Raw genomic sequence first — 15,872 nt, forward strand, 5'->3', positions numbered from 1 at the left:
ACATTTAACCCAGGACACTCTGCCAAAAAGCCCGTGTTGGAGAGAATTGTAGCCATGTGGCGTGGAGCTGTGGGGAGCTTCTTTGTGGGTTTTAATTGAATTGGGGGTTGTGGGCCCTTGCTGGGAGGCCCTCCTCCCCCAAAATAAAAATGTTTCTTAAACCTCTAGAAAGCTTCCATTTTTGAACCAACTCTCAACTTTCACCCGTTTCTACTGCAAAGTTCAAAAGTTGGAAGTTCCTCTTGCTTCACTCCCAAAACTCAATTCCATTGTAAGCTGGGCTTTTCTTTCCAGTACAGTGGCTAAATATCTCAGCCATTGAGTTAAACTTCCAACCCCCAGTTCAGCACTGTTGAAACCATAAATCCTCAAGGAGCATTAGCAATACAGAAAGAATGAACAGTTTCAATAGGAATGCATTTCTTCCTTCCGTTGCAGCTAGGAGTCAGAAACACCTAACATCAGCAAAGTTAGTGAGGCCCATGCAGCCCGTAACCTGCACATCTTTTCAACATATGAGAAGTGTGTGATGTGAAGAAAACGATAAAACTATAAAGAACTTTAGGGCTCTAAGCCCCTATTAATAAGCTCCATGCAGGCAGATATTTTCACCTGTGTCATCTACAGCTAAAACAGTCCCCGGCAGATAACTCAATAGACATTTCTTGAATGAAGAATGGGTGAATGAGTGAATGAATTAAAAAGTTAGTAAGTTCCAGACAATTTTCTAGGTACTTCATGTATAACAATTCACTTCATCCTGACATCCACCTTATAAGGTGGTAATTATCGCTATGCCTGTTCTCAGATGAAGAAACTATAGAGAGATTAAATAACTTATGTACGGCCACCAAGCTTGGCAGTCACCTTTCCGGGTAGCTTAATCCCCACTCTGCTCAGGCTCTCCCTGGGCAACAGCCCCCTGAATACATCGATGAGTGCCCACACTCAACGAAACGGTGCCTTCAAGTATACACTGCCACCAAAATTACCACTCAGCCCTATACATCTTCCCAGGTTTCTAGGCTTGGGGTATACCAGCCAGGCACATCTTATTATCACCCAATTAAATGAGATTTTTGTCTACTAATGTATTTTTAGCACTAAACTGAGTTGCCCATCAGTGAAGAATATTTATTAAGTAGAGCAAGTCATTGGTAAAAGCAACAAGTCCTTGAGACTGAAGGAGATTGTGCCTTGCTAATATGTTTTTTGCCTACATGGCTGGCTTCACTAGCTTCTGACTATGAAATTTTTAATACAGAACTATTTATGGCAAAGCCCCTGGGTCTACATGCCCACCTGGGTATGGTTTCTGCATCTGACTTCTTCCTGCAGCCATGCTGTTGCCTCTGCTCTTTTGGACATAGCATCTCCCAAAGATGACTGTTTCCTGACACTCTGCTCCTTCTTGAATAAGGACACTGCTCTCCTAATCTCCCTGCTCTCATTGTCTCCCTCAAATGACAGCAACTGTGACCTTTCACAAGAATGCATGGAGCAGAAAGACAGCATCTTATCACACAGACACCCCTAGCATAGGTACGATTAGCCTCCCCAGCCCAGGGCTCCCACCTGGGGGAAGCCATATCGATCACCATCAGTGGGAATCCAGACTGACTTTTCTCCTAGTCCCAGAGACAGTTCCCTCTCCCCAGTCTCAGGCTTACCTCACTGAGAGTAGCCACAGCTATTTCCTTCAGGGTGGATCCCAGGACCCACCCTCTGAAATCTAACTCAGAAGGCATGAACCAAACAATGACAATAATTCACAGAGCAATACCCAAAGTCTGGCTTATTCAGTTTTAAATAACAACATGTGTGGGAATCCAGCAGCCCAATTCCCAAAACTCTGCCCCGAGCCCAGTTTCATTGTCTCCCATCCCACACGAAGAAAGAAAACATCAGGCCTGCTTGTCCCTCGTGTCATGGTCCAGTTTTCAAACTTGCCATCTAAGGGCTTAGGCAAGAATTCACACACACACACCCTCTAGGAACAAGCAATAATTTCCAGACACAGAGACCTTAAATCATGATTCAAGAAAGAGAAAGAACATTGTATATGATTCCGCAGGAACACAATCTTGGTAAAGCCTACAATTTACATTACTCAACAAAACACCGATCAGCCCAGTGTGGCACATCTGCCTTTATGTTATAGTCTGGTATTCCGGGCTGTCCAATGGCTACCTTAGCCCTTCTAAGCCCACTCTCCCTCCCCACTCACCAGGTTCTCTGTTTGGAGTCCAGTGGGCTCCCTTGCCCTCTGAATTCCAGTCAGACTTGGCCAATGAGGAGACTGAGAAGAGAGTTAGAAACTTTATTCCTCCAGCTCCTTCTCTGTGGGGTCCCTCCATCCTCCAAAGGTGGTCCTCTCTACATGATTCTCCCAGGTCCTAGTAACTACCTCCTCCCCTTGTCCCTCTGGGTCCACAGGTGGTAACCGCTCTGTTTTATTAGCACTGGATATTGCACGATTATTTGGGGTTTCCCAACAGCCTGCCCACACCATTGTAAATAGCCCCTTTATTCACCCTCCTGAATCATCCTAACTTGAAACGCCAGCAGTTTCCTGGTGTGATGCTGATTGATACAAGGGCTTTGCCAGGAATAGAGTTGCATGACTGAAAGAGCTGGACATTACAGGCCCGTATTGGAACCCTAGAAGGTCTTCTGAAACTAAGGATTGTTTTAAGTGACTGTAGGGTAGTGTTCCTATGTCCAGTTCTTTCTTCTTCTATCTCCCTCCAGCACTCCCTTCCTCATGCTGTAGGCGGGCTTTTGTTCCCAAACACAATTAAGAGAAGTGTCTGAAAGTGAACAGTACAAGTCTTGGCACCTATAGACAAAATATATTATTATACTTGTTCTCCTAAGACCTGAAAAAGAAACAACATAAGAAGAAGAATTTTATTGAGCTGAACCCCTCCATCCTGGCCTTCCTAGGCTAATGTTTAGAACTTTTTGCTTTAGAGTCTATTTTATAAGGAACATTGGTTATAGGTGTGTGTTTTTGTCTTTACAACCACTTGCTTTTTATATGTTATTAAGCATTCAACCCTAGAGAGAAGTTCTATTGAGTTTTTAAAATTTAACATTTGTCAAATAATTTGAAAGCACCCACTTAGAGCAATGCAAATGGTATTCCAGGAAATGCCTACCACACCCTTAACAGACATTTGCTGATGTTTGGTCTCGAATGAAAGGATTAGAATAGAGCGCCCTATGTGGATACCCATACAGTTTCAATGGCCAGTGGCAGGGCTCCTGGGGACGGTTCCACTCTGTTCTCCAGCAAGCACCATGTTAAAAAAGGATGGAAATGTACTGGGCAAAACTACAATGACCAAGAAGATGTAGGAGCCCTAAACTACAAAATAGGAAAAAATAGATGAAGAATGGAGACAAATTGGCCTTAAGAAAAGAAAACTCTAGGGGAATTTACCAGGCACCTTCAGTAGTAATTATAATGACAATCTGTTACTGAGCAGCTACTATACACCAGGAACTGCGCTAAGTGCCTTATCCACATTTTCTGGAATCTTCCTAACCACCCCGTAAGTCCGGTTTTGTAATCACCATTTCATGGAAGAGGAGACCTCAGGTCAGAGAGAATAGGACCTTGTCTGCCTACAAATCTCTCTCGGTCTACCCACTGCCTCGCTTCTGGGAGCTGAATGGCTTCCACAGAATGGAAAACAGGCCTGTTTCTTTCTGGGTCTGAGACATAGAACTGGGAACAATGGGTGGAAATTACAGGAAGACAGATTTCAGTTTGATAGCAGGAAGAACTCTGTAACACGGGTTGTTCACAGACGGAAGGCGCTGCCTTTGGAGACTAAATTTCCCATCGCTGGAAATATTTGAGCATTGTTTGGGGGTGGGGGTGCGTTGAAGAGGAGAATCGAGTAGCAAAAGTACAACTGCATTAGATGATTTTTTAAAATATTTGTTACTGATTTTTAGAGAGAGAGAGAGAAAGAGAGGGAGAGAGAAACATCATTGTGCAGCTGCCTCAAGCCCACATCCCAGGAATGTGCGCTGACCAGGAATCAAAGAGGCAATTTTTCAGTGCTCAGGACGATGCCCAAACAACTGAGCCACACTGGCCAGGGCTGCATTAGATAATTTTTTAAGATTTCTTTTCACTCTCCTAAAACTTGTTCAGACTGTGAAACAATCACTTCCCAGATTCGGAGGAAAGAGGGATACTTTGCTTTCCCCTTTATGTTCTCCTCTAAGACAGCAAAAACCTCTGTAATGTTTGAGTGGTCTAGAAAAGAGCTTCCCCCATGTCCACTTTCAGCTCATCCTGCAAAGACTCTTAGCTTAGGAGTTTGGAAGAAGCCCTGAAACCATTCCTAGTGTCTTGGCATGTGTGTGATCTTAGCTTGGAAGCGTCCTGAGTCCTCACCCTCAAGCACAGTACCACGTCCCAGGCTCTTTAATCCTTATAATCGTGCATTTAGGAGTAGTTATTCAATATCTCACAAAACCTTAACAAAATGAAATGAAACAGAAAATGTAAAATAACACAACTTTCTTTCATACAAAGCTTTAAAGAGAAAGCCAGAAAACGTGTTTTAGACATCTCACAAAGTTCACATTGTATTGCGAAATTATTTTTAATGAAGCTGTTATTATGTTACAAGAATGCAATAAAACATCTGAAACCTGAAATTTCCTATTTTTATCACCTCCTGTAAATTTTTCAAAAAAGCCAAAATGATTTGTTTCAAAATGTGTACAGGAATAATTGGATTGAGAGTTTTCATGCCAACTTTCCATTTGGAATGAAATCTAGAGATTGTTACTTCATAAACCACTGAAAATATGAGCACAAAATGAAAAGGGTAAAATATTATGGAATATAAGTGTAATCAAACAAAACAGACCCGGGAAGGAACCACTGATTTACCATCTCCCAGTGTGTGGTTCAGCACAGGGACCTCTTTTATATAACAAAGCATTCACAAATAATTGGTTTTACCTGAATCCCCTAATTACTTCTGGAAAGAGAAATGCAATATACATGGAATTCTGTATGTTGAACACATAATGCAAAAATGCAAATCCTACACTGGTTAGTCGTTAAGCACAATATTATTCTGGATTGTTCACAAAGAGGACATACCAGCTCCCTTAATTTTCTCTTCGCAACACAAATCTTAGTCATTCCTTGTTACAAACTCTTTGCAAAACTCTAATCCTTGAGTGCTAAGCAAACGCATTTTTGCACACAAATCGAGTAGAAAAAGTTTATTTCAGATTGTGGTTTGTTTTAACAGTCCTGCCAAATGACCAGAAATGAATCATGCGCCCAAACGTGTAAGTATACAGGAAGATGTTACTTATCTCGTGATTTCAGATTTAATTTCAATTCACACCTTTCTTAAAGGTATTCTGGAAGCTCAGTCTCTTAGGAAACAGACAAACCCTCCTCAATTGCAAATCGAGTTTCTGTTTTTGGTGGAAGTCTTTTCCAAACCATTCATCTCTGTCAATGTATACAGAGCACACTCTTTCATGAACAGTTTCCAGAATTAAGTAGAGCAATTCTGTTGACCATCTGGCTCTGTGAGCAAAGAGTTTTTTCTATGTGAAAATATAAAACTGACCTGCCCTGTTATAGTCTAGACTTACAATCTTTCTAGGGATGTTGTCCATCTCCTCACCCATTCCAAATGAACGGAATTTTAGATGGACCAGTAAACAGAGGCCAAAAGGACTGGAATCTTATTTCATATGTTTACTTAAGTTACTCTTAAAGAACATAGAAAATAGAATCACTTTTTTAAGAGTACCACCATCCCTGGGAACCAGCCCAAAATATACTTTTTACTATGTGACAATTGAGCACATTTTCAAAAATACAGTAGGAAATGCTACTTAACAGAAGCAACATGGGTCTTATTTAGCTGTTGCAATGTCGGTGGTTAAAACTACCCAGCTTTCACTGGTTGATCTGAAATTAGATTTCCTATCCTTGTAATAATTCTAACCACACAAGTTTATGATAACATATTAGATAAAATCACAGTTGGGGGTTAGAGGGGTAGCAAAAACTATAAGAGTGAGTTTGGTCTCTCTTTAATTGTCCTTTTAATTCTATGAGTTGCCTGCATTTGCAATGTAAGTTTAGGTTTCAGTCATGGAATTGGTTTTTTTCCTCCACCTTTGGCCCCGCCGGAACAATATGCTGTACACTGACAAATACGGTCAAGGCCTCAGAGGATGAGTTCTCCAGCGTCTGTGGCTAAGAGCATTTTAAATTGTTTATTTTTCAAAACACTTAAACCACCATGACAAGATTTTCTTAAAGGAATCTTATTGTATTTGTTTTACAAAAAGCAATTAACGAAATTGGTGTCCTTTGTGGGGAAAAGAGTATTCTCATCTCTACCATGCAAACCCAGGGACGTTGAGGCCACCTGGATTCTGACCCATCAGTGCAAAATTCAGCTGAGAATCCAGAAGAATAAGACGTAATTCTGCATCCTAAATTAAGCATCAGTACCAGACTATCCTCTTTCAGACATAGTAGCACTGATAATCAGTCAGTGTTGTCTAAAAACTCTTGGTAGATCCACTGCATCAAGTCATCTGGATTCATGTCCTACAATCTGAAAAGCTCACAATCTGGAACCCCAGCCAAACCCTCCTCCTGTGGGCATGAGAGCCCCAGCTTGTGTGCCGACAAGATCAGGCTGGAATCTGCCCCTCACTTACTTGCTAAGGGACTCTAAGCATGTCTCTAAACTTCTGTGTGCCCCATTTACCTGTGCCGGGAACATTATAACAGCACCCACCTCATCATGTTGTTGGGAGGATTTAATGAGTTAACACTTAACAGGCAAAACAAAGGATGAATGTCTTTCTTTAAGCTCCTGACCTACACCACTGACATTCTGGGGGAGAAATTTTCATAAGGACTCATGGGTCATCCACTTTATAAAGCTGTGCCTGAGAAGAGCTGGAGGTAGAGCTATGAGCTCCGTATTCACACTCCTTTTCCACCTCTTAGAATGCTCCCCCATCCTCTCCTTTAACTTCTTTAACTTCCCCATGGCAGGAACAGCTCCTTACAGTACCATTTTTTCCCCCACCTCTTTCCAGTGCCTCAGAGTTAGGCTTTTCGAGGTTTAACCATGAAAAGAAAAAAGTGTTGATAATTAATTGGTTTGAATGACATCTGCCTATCAATATGAACATTTGTCTTCAGCCCAAGATATCATGTCAGGCCATGTGACACAGGGTAAAATTTTTAGCTGCAGCAGAGACTTCCTAGCCTTTCTCATATCATACAGATCAGTCCACCCTTGTTTTTTAAAATATTTTTTCATTGATTTCAGAGGGGAATGAAGAGGGAGAGATAGAAACATGAATGATGAGAGAGAATCACTGATGGGCTGCCACCTGCATGCCCCCCACTGGGAATTGAACCATGACCTCCTAGTTCACAGGTCAATGCTCAACCACTGAGCCACACTGGCCAGGCCAGCTCACCCTTCTTAAAACTATTATCAACCTCAGAAACACCGGCATAACCCTAGTGTTACACAGTTTTTTCAGTAAAGCATGTAGAGTCCTCTCAAAAGGTCAATTAAAGTGAATAATATCAACTTTACCGAACCAATTTCATTTACATTGCAATTCAGATATAAACATGCAGACAAATCATTTTTATTTTTCATAAGTTACATTTTACTGTATAATAGAAAAATACCTAAAAGGTTTGATTGTATAAGTTATAAAGTCTGATTTATACAGTTGTAATTTTGGGTGTGTATGTTGTAATCAAGTAATGAAAGATAAATATCTCATGATTTTTTATGGGACCATCTGTTGTGCTTAAAATAAAAGTTGAAACTCCCCTGAGTGACACATATTTGTCTTCTCTTGTTTTAACATCATTTCAGTCTGCATTAGAGCAAGTAAGCTGGAGCTGTTGTAAGCCACACTCCTATGGGTAATTTACCATACTTGCCGCTAGGGGGAAGTGAAGCTAAGATAGTGACTCAGGCCTGCAAAGAAGGGAGACACGTGGAAACAAAGTAATAAAGACAAAGCCCAAATAAAAGGGAAAAAGAGGTAGGGGGAGAGAGAAGAGCTCTGGCTGGGCGCCAGGGGTACTTAGGGAATCAGTCGTCAATATCTTCAGATTAATGATTAGGTGCCCTGATAAGTTGGCAAAGGTAGGGCCTGCCAAAGCAAGATTGCCAGGAGCTTCCATTTGTGAGAGAAGGGAGTGTCTGCTCCCCTTTTATCTGTGCAGGGAAATGAAGTCATGGTTCCTGATGAGAACCAGCACTTTTGAGGAATTAGTATCCGTGACACGAAACCTACTGATAACATGCTTGGTTCTGTTTTGCTTTTGTTTACTTTTCCTACTTAACACAAGCTCCTTCCATAAGCTCAGTGAGGTAGATTGTAGAGCGGCAGATGGGCTAGCGGGAACAATGCTAAGTGTGGGAGCTGCAAATCAAGGCCCAGTGACAAGCCCAGTAGCAATGATCATTGTGCCTCCAGGTTTAAAAACAATCTCTCCTCCCAAAAGTCATGTTCCATTCAGCAAGTCCAAAAATAATGGCAAAAGTCACCACTGAAATGGATTGTTAATTGTCTGGTTTCAGTCACTGACAAGAATAAACCTGCTGAGGCCAGCTGGTCTTTTGTCACTGTGGCTCATAACACTATTGTTCTAGCACTGGGGATCCTGAGAGGGTAAGAGAAGGAAGAGGAGAAGGGGAAGGAGGTACCCAGGGCAGATGCCTGGCCCTCTGGGAAAAGCCTACCACCCAAATGACCAAACCCAGGGGCCAGAAGAATCCCTACCCAGTTCTCTCCAGGGGCCCAGAACTCGTCTCCAGGGGAGCCTTTGTGCCATGCTAGAGTCTCCACTGTACCCAGAAGGCAATGGGAAGCCTATCATATTACTCTAATTCTTGGCATAGCATTTATCACTATCTACTATTTATCCATTCATTTCTTTATGGTAATTGCCTGTCTCTCTACACTAAAATGTAAGCTACATGAGAGCAGGGACTTTTCTGTATCATTTTCCATGGCATGCCCAGAAAATAATCCAGGCAGTCATGGCGCATATTCAATAACTATTATTGCATGGCTAAAGATTTGTATTTGAGAAAGTGTCCTCCAGCAGCAGGGTGGATGATGGACTAGGTTTGGGGGTGGAAGGAGAGAGCAAATCATGTGCCAAGACATTAAGTAGAAAATGTGCAGTAAGCTATCCATCCCATTTCCACTTCCATCCAGGCTGTGATATCAGTGCTGAGGATAGGAGAACCAAGGCCCAAGTCTACAGTGTGTGTGGTAGCAAGGTATTCAAGACACAAGGATAGAAGCAGTATTTAGGGGGTGAATAAGACAGGCAGGCAATGAGAAAGGTGGGCAGTCAAAAGGGTGGGTACAAATAGAAGCATGAACCAGCGAGCAGAAAATCATGATGATCCAGGTGCAGGGCGTAGTTAAAGCCATGGGAGAAGATATGATACATCCCTCCACCCCCCCCCCCCAAAAAATATGCATCAAAGAAAAGGCCTGAGAATGAAGCCTGGGTAGACTCCATCCTTACTGTGGAGCAGATGAGACAAGAGAGTTTAAAAAGGGACAGTAGTAGCTTTAGTGGTTCCCAGGACCCCTATACCATCCACCCCCCAGCTGCTGGGAGGGGTTGGTGGCTCCTGGCTGAATCCCTCTGTGAACTGCCCTCAGTGAAGAAAGCTGCCCTGCCCAAGTTCATGGCAGCTCACATCCAGTGAATGGTGGATGAAAGTGGGATATAGAGGCCTGGCCCTTCCCTCGTGGTCAGACAATTCTAAAAGGTCATCCCAGCTGAGACTCAAAGTGGGATTGACTGAAGCCCTTCAAACTCAACAACAGACTTCAGATCTCCCTCTGCCCAGGGTTACTTCTGCTATTTCTTTATGGGCATAGATATTAAGGTCATTCCTCAATAAATTTGTTTCACACAGATCTTTCTCCCCAGGTCTGTTTCCCAGAGAACCTTACCTAAGACAGATGATGGCAGAAGTGATCCAAGGAAAAAGACTCTGAAATGGAATCATAGAGCTGGATCATCCCCATGCCGGCTAGAAATGAAAACCCAACAACCTGGTGGGAGGTGAGGCCCTGACAACCTCCAGCTTGCTGGAAAGGTACAATTGTTAAAACTTTTATTGGTGATGAACTGGGATGGGATACGTGTGGAAGAGACTGCCTTGGTAGGTGCAATATCCAGGCTTTTGAGAGATTCCAAAAGGTACCTCCTCTGAGAACAATGGAAACTGGTGGCTCTTGCTGAATCACTGATCACTAAAGAAAGACAATGGGAGGCTTAGAGCTGTGATTCAGCAATTGAAAGTGAAGTGTGAAAGTTAGAAAGCCTCATTGGTGACATCTAAGACTTTCACCTCCTATGAATGGAGGGCAGAAAAAGCTAAGGCTTTTTTTTAATGCCCAGGACTTTTTTTTTTAATGACCAGGACTTCATTTATGAGAACAGCAGCACTTCCAACAATCTGACTCTTCATCCCTGGGAAATCTGCTATGACAATGTCAGTGGCTTCCTTGGTCTGACTGGGACCCTGCCACCTGAATGGAGACATCAGAGTTAATGCTGGTGGTTGGAATGTTAAAACTCCACTCGGAGCCATGTGGGCCTGCCAAAGGGGCCCTCTCTACCCTGTTGAAGCGGTACGTGTGCCTTGTTTGAACATGAAGCAGAAATCTCTGCATTGTAAGACAATACACAACCTATCCTTACTCTCACACCCATCAGATCAATAACTACAGTGCGGTGCAAACAGCGCATGGCAGGGAAGTGCTGGGCCTGCTGCCGAGTAAAAGGAACTAAACCCCCAGGGGCTTGCAGAATCCAGCCCATGTATACTGACCAAGACAGAGATTGTTTATGGGACTGCATCTTAAAGATGATGGATCAAAGGCAGCAAAAGATAAAGTTGGGTAGGGGTGAGTTGACCTATCTGAGTGCAGTCTATTGCACTATATGATTTAAATCCTGACAAGGACTCTGGGAGATCATTTCAAAATGCTGCTGGGATGACTCTTAGAACTTTGAACAAAATTATGGCACACATTAAACAAAACTGAAATGCCAGAACTGATGTCACAAATGAAAGGCGTGATAAAATTCAACCCCTGAGCCAGTTTTCTGACCCAGGCTCCACTTAATAGAGACCAGTTCCTCAGGAGTCCCTATGGCAGGTGAATACAGTAAGGATTCCTAGTTCTTTGACAAATGGATTTATAGTCATTTATTTAGGGAACAATACACTGGAAAAGTGGAATATTAAAGAATGGAAGTACATTTCTATTTTCTCTACTTTGTATATATTTGAAGTTTCCCATAATACAAAGTTAAAGAAAAATACAGAAAAGGAGTGTGTGTCAATGAATACTGTTTAGGTGGCAAGTATAGAAAACCAGGAAACCAAAACTTACCTTCCCCTCATGTCTCAGCAGCTGTTCTAGGCACTGGGGATGCAGCAGTGAGCAAAACAGGTGAAAAGTCTTGCCTTTATAAAGGTAAGTTTCTAGTGGGGGGAGACAGACAATAAACAAAATAATTAAGACTAGAAAAGTGTGTGTGTGCAGACCCTGCTTTTTCTTCCCTTCCCTGAGGGTAGAGGAAATAGCCTTTGAGAACATATAACTGATTCAGGGATGAAGGCAGTGCCATGAAAATATTCTATGAAGGCACTAGGATCACAGATTACATATACAAGTTCTCCCTGGATCCTATTTTTATGGTATAAACTATATTTCTACCATAAAAGGACTTACAGCATGGAAAGAATCACCTATAGGGAACCCAGAGTCAACTATGCACTCCACAAGGTTGATTTTTACTATGGGCTTCACGAGATGCAAAATGTCTATAGCAGATCCACGCCCTACACCCTCTGTCATTCAAGTTGGCTGGGAAGACCAGAGTCTCTTTCCCAAGATATTAAGCAAAAGCTGCATTATGTGTCATTGGCTCTGATTGGGTCATGAACCCTAAACCAACCATTGTCGCCCGATGAATGAACTGCATTGATTGACTCAGGACTGAGTCTCCTGTGCCTTTCCTGAGCTGAGGGCGGAGTCTTGCTCAAGGACTATTCACATATTACAAATGGCAGGATTTGTTTTGACAGTAGAGCCAACAGGACTTGATGATGAAGTTAAAAGAAATAATAGAGCAGTGATTTTCAATGGGGGTACCACCACTCAGAAGGAAGTTTTAAAAATTTATGGGAGTATTTCTGATTGTCACAATCAGTGAAGGGGAACTACTGACATTTAGTAGGCAGGAGTTAGAGACACCCTGAGGCTCAGCCAAGGAAGAAAAGGTATACAGAGCAATTTGAAAAGAGCAGATAGACCCGTGATGGCGAACCTATGGCACGCGTGTCAGAGGTGACACACGAACTCATTTTTTTTGGTTGATTTTTCTTTGTTAAATTGCATTTAAATATATAAAATAAATATCAAAAATATAAATCTTTTTTTTTACTATGGTTGCAAATATCAAAAAATTTCCATATGTGACACGGCACCAGAGTTAAGTTAGGGTTTTTCAAAATGCTGACATGCCAAGCTCAAAAGGTTCGCCATCACTGAGATAGACCTTAGTCCTGCACCATTTTCACATATCTTATCTAAAATTAAGCCTGAATGTCTGCTCTCAATGAGGTGGGCTACAGAGAGGAGATTTGTTTTCTATGATACTATCATCACCCCTGACCCATATCATAACAAAGAAAATTATTTTGTCCCCATATTTACAAATAATAAATAAAGCGGAGTTCATTTATGAGTACAGTAATTCCTCCTTTTTTTCTTTTTTTACTTTAAGAGTCTCAGTCTGTAAATTGTCTGGACACATTATCAACTTACACACTTTAATTAAGGATAGTTTCCTCGTCCTCTTATTTTATCGCCTTGGGGGGAAAGCACCATCAATTGTGAAGCCCTTCTGATTTTCCCGATGGTCATTAGGGAGGGAGGGGCCTCACATAATCAAATAGGGAAAAAGGGACATCCTGATGCTCAGCAGAGGAGGGGAAAGTGCAGCTGGAGTCAAAACTTAGTACACACGACACACAATACTGCGGGGAAGGCCTGGAGAGGGGGCGAGCAAGAGAGGGAGGAGGTCAAGGCGGGGGGAGCATTTGTAATACTTTCAACAATAAAGTTTAAAAAAAACTTAGTACACACTTAAGTGGAAAAGGCTATTCAAAAGAATATTAATAATATGCATTTTTAAAACATTAGAGCATTTGTCTAGGAAAACATTTGAATCCTATAAACCAATCACAGTGTTTGTCCAAGAAGTAGAGGCAACGAGAATTCATTTGTTGGTTACGTTTTTTTAACATATGAAGATTACTGGGCTATAGAAGGGCTGATTTTTTTTTTCAACATTGGAGTAACTGTCGTTTTCCTAAAACTAATTTCTAATAATCCAATATTGGTTTTCAATCAGGGTCCACTCAGATCTCTGCTCTTTCATGTCCCTGGGCTTTCTATTCAGAATGACTTCTGATCTTACTTCTCTTAAATCCAAATGATTCCCAGAAGCGGATGCAGGAATCTCATGACTTTATTGTGGATGGTTAGTTTCCACTGCTGAGTAACTCATCACCCTAAAATTTAGTGACTTAAAACAATGACATTCATTATCTCACAGTTTATCTGGGTCAGGAATCTAGGTACAGCTCAGCTGGTTCGTTTGGCTCAGGGTCTCTGATAAGGCTGCAACCAAGATAGCATCTGGAGCTGCACTCATGTGAAGGCTGAGCTAGGGATGGTCTGCTTCTAAACTGGCTCATGCGGGCGTTCCAGGATTCAGTTCCATGCAGGCTTTTGAAGGGAGGGCCTCAGTTCTTCACTGACAATGGGGCAGTGGTTGTACATAGTTTGTTTAAACATGAGCCTCTCTATATAGTAGCTTGATTCATCAGAAGAAGCAAGAGTCCTTTGGTTGCTCTCTAACCAAAGGACTTGTATGCATGCATATTAGCATAACCAATGGACACAGACACTGGTGGGGTGGGGGCTTGCCCAGGGTGGGAATGACTGGGGGCGGGGGGGGGAGGGCAGGGGGAGAGTCGTCAATTGGGGAAAAAGGAGACATACGTAAAACTTTAGACAACAGATTTTAAAATAAATAAATAAAAGAAGAAGCAAGAGTGAGAGTGGGCAGGAGTGGGGTTGTGGGTGGAGGGATGATGGAAGTCATAGTTTTTATCAAAAAATCTTGGAAGTGATTTCTCATTTATTGCTGTATTCTATTCTATTCTATTCTATTCTATTCTATTCTATTCTATTCTATTCTATTCTATTCTATTCTATTCTATACATAAAGCCACTAGGTCCACCTGCACTCAAGGAGAAAGGATGACACAAAGGTATAATTTAACTAGGAGCCTTTTAACAAGCTACTAACCATAAAGCCCAAGCATTTGCGTATTAAAATATATATTTAGAGGGAAACCAAGATAGCAGCATAGGTAATCACCTATACTTGCTGCCTCTCACAACCACATCAAAGTTATAACTAAACAGCAGAATAACTACCACCCAGAACCACGGGAAAGCTGGCTGAGTGGAAGTTCCACAACTAGAGAGGTGAAGAAAACTCATTGAGACTGGTAGGAGGTGCGGAGGCATGAAAAGTGCTGGAACCTGGATGTGCTGTTCTTTAAACTGGAGGAAGATACAAGCTCCTGCTTGCTCTGAACTCCAGTTCCGGGCGAGACTCTGGGGGACCCAGATACATATGGGGAGAAACTGGACTGAAGGCATCGGGACAGGAACGCGAGGGTGGCTTACTCTTAGAGGTGCTCCCAGCGAGCATTGTTTCTGCACGGGTGTGGGGGATGCGGAGAACCAGGGACTTCTCCAGTTCAGGGCAGCCATTACTGTTTGCTCCCCCTGGTGATTCCCAGAGACCCTGCCCCACCCAATTTACAACCCTACCCAAGCTGTGTGCATCAGCTTTTGCATATGAATGGCCTGTCCTTTCGCCTAAAACAAACAGCAGCTGGGTCAGAGAGCCCCAGAGATTTTAAAAGAAGGCCCACTACCTGGCAGCAGCAGCAGCCTTGCTTCACAGCTGGGCCTCATCTGGGCACTTCCAAACCCCATACAAAGAGGAGGAATCTGCAGATGTCTCTGTAGCTCCTGCTGGTCTGCCCCAGACAGTGGCTGACCTTGCATCGCCTTGGAGATCCAAGAGCCAGTGTACCCAGTGGTCAGCGTGAGACTATAATGGACTACAATTCTTCACACCTATAAAAGACACACTCAAGGGGCAGACTCAGTGAGCACCAAAGCCCTACTGAAGCAAGTCTTGCCCCATAAGGGTGTCTCCTGCGCAACAGATCTTCCAGTGTAGACACAGCTGGTCATCACAGCCAATTGGCCAGGAGGTCAAATCCTCCCAGTGATACCAACAGCAATCAAGGGTTAACTACAACAAGACTGTGCAAACAGCCCACAAAGGGGTGCACCAAGAGTGTCCACCTCAGGTGACTGGGGAGGCTGAGTCACTGGGCCCTATAGGACACCAACCACTCAAGGCCACTCTATCAACTCAAGGAGACCTACCAAGTACATAGAAACAAACACAGGGAAGCAGCCAAAATGCGGAGACAAAGAACATGTCACAAATGAAAGAAATGGATGAAAGCAAAGTACTGGATATAGAGTTCAAAACCACGGTTATAAGGTTACTCAAGAATCTTCTAGAAACCTCCGAGAAATTTAGTGAGACTTTCAAGGATATGAAAAAGGGCCAATCAGAAATTAAGCATACACTGACTGAAATAAAGAATAATATG

This window comes from Myotis lucifugus, unplaced genomic scaffold (assembly GCF_000147115.1).
Source record: "Myotis lucifugus unplaced genomic scaffold, Myoluc2.0 scaffold_33, whole genome shotgun sequence".
Lineage (NCBI taxonomy): Eukaryota > Metazoa > Chordata > Mammalia > Chiroptera > Vespertilionidae > Myotis > Myotis lucifugus.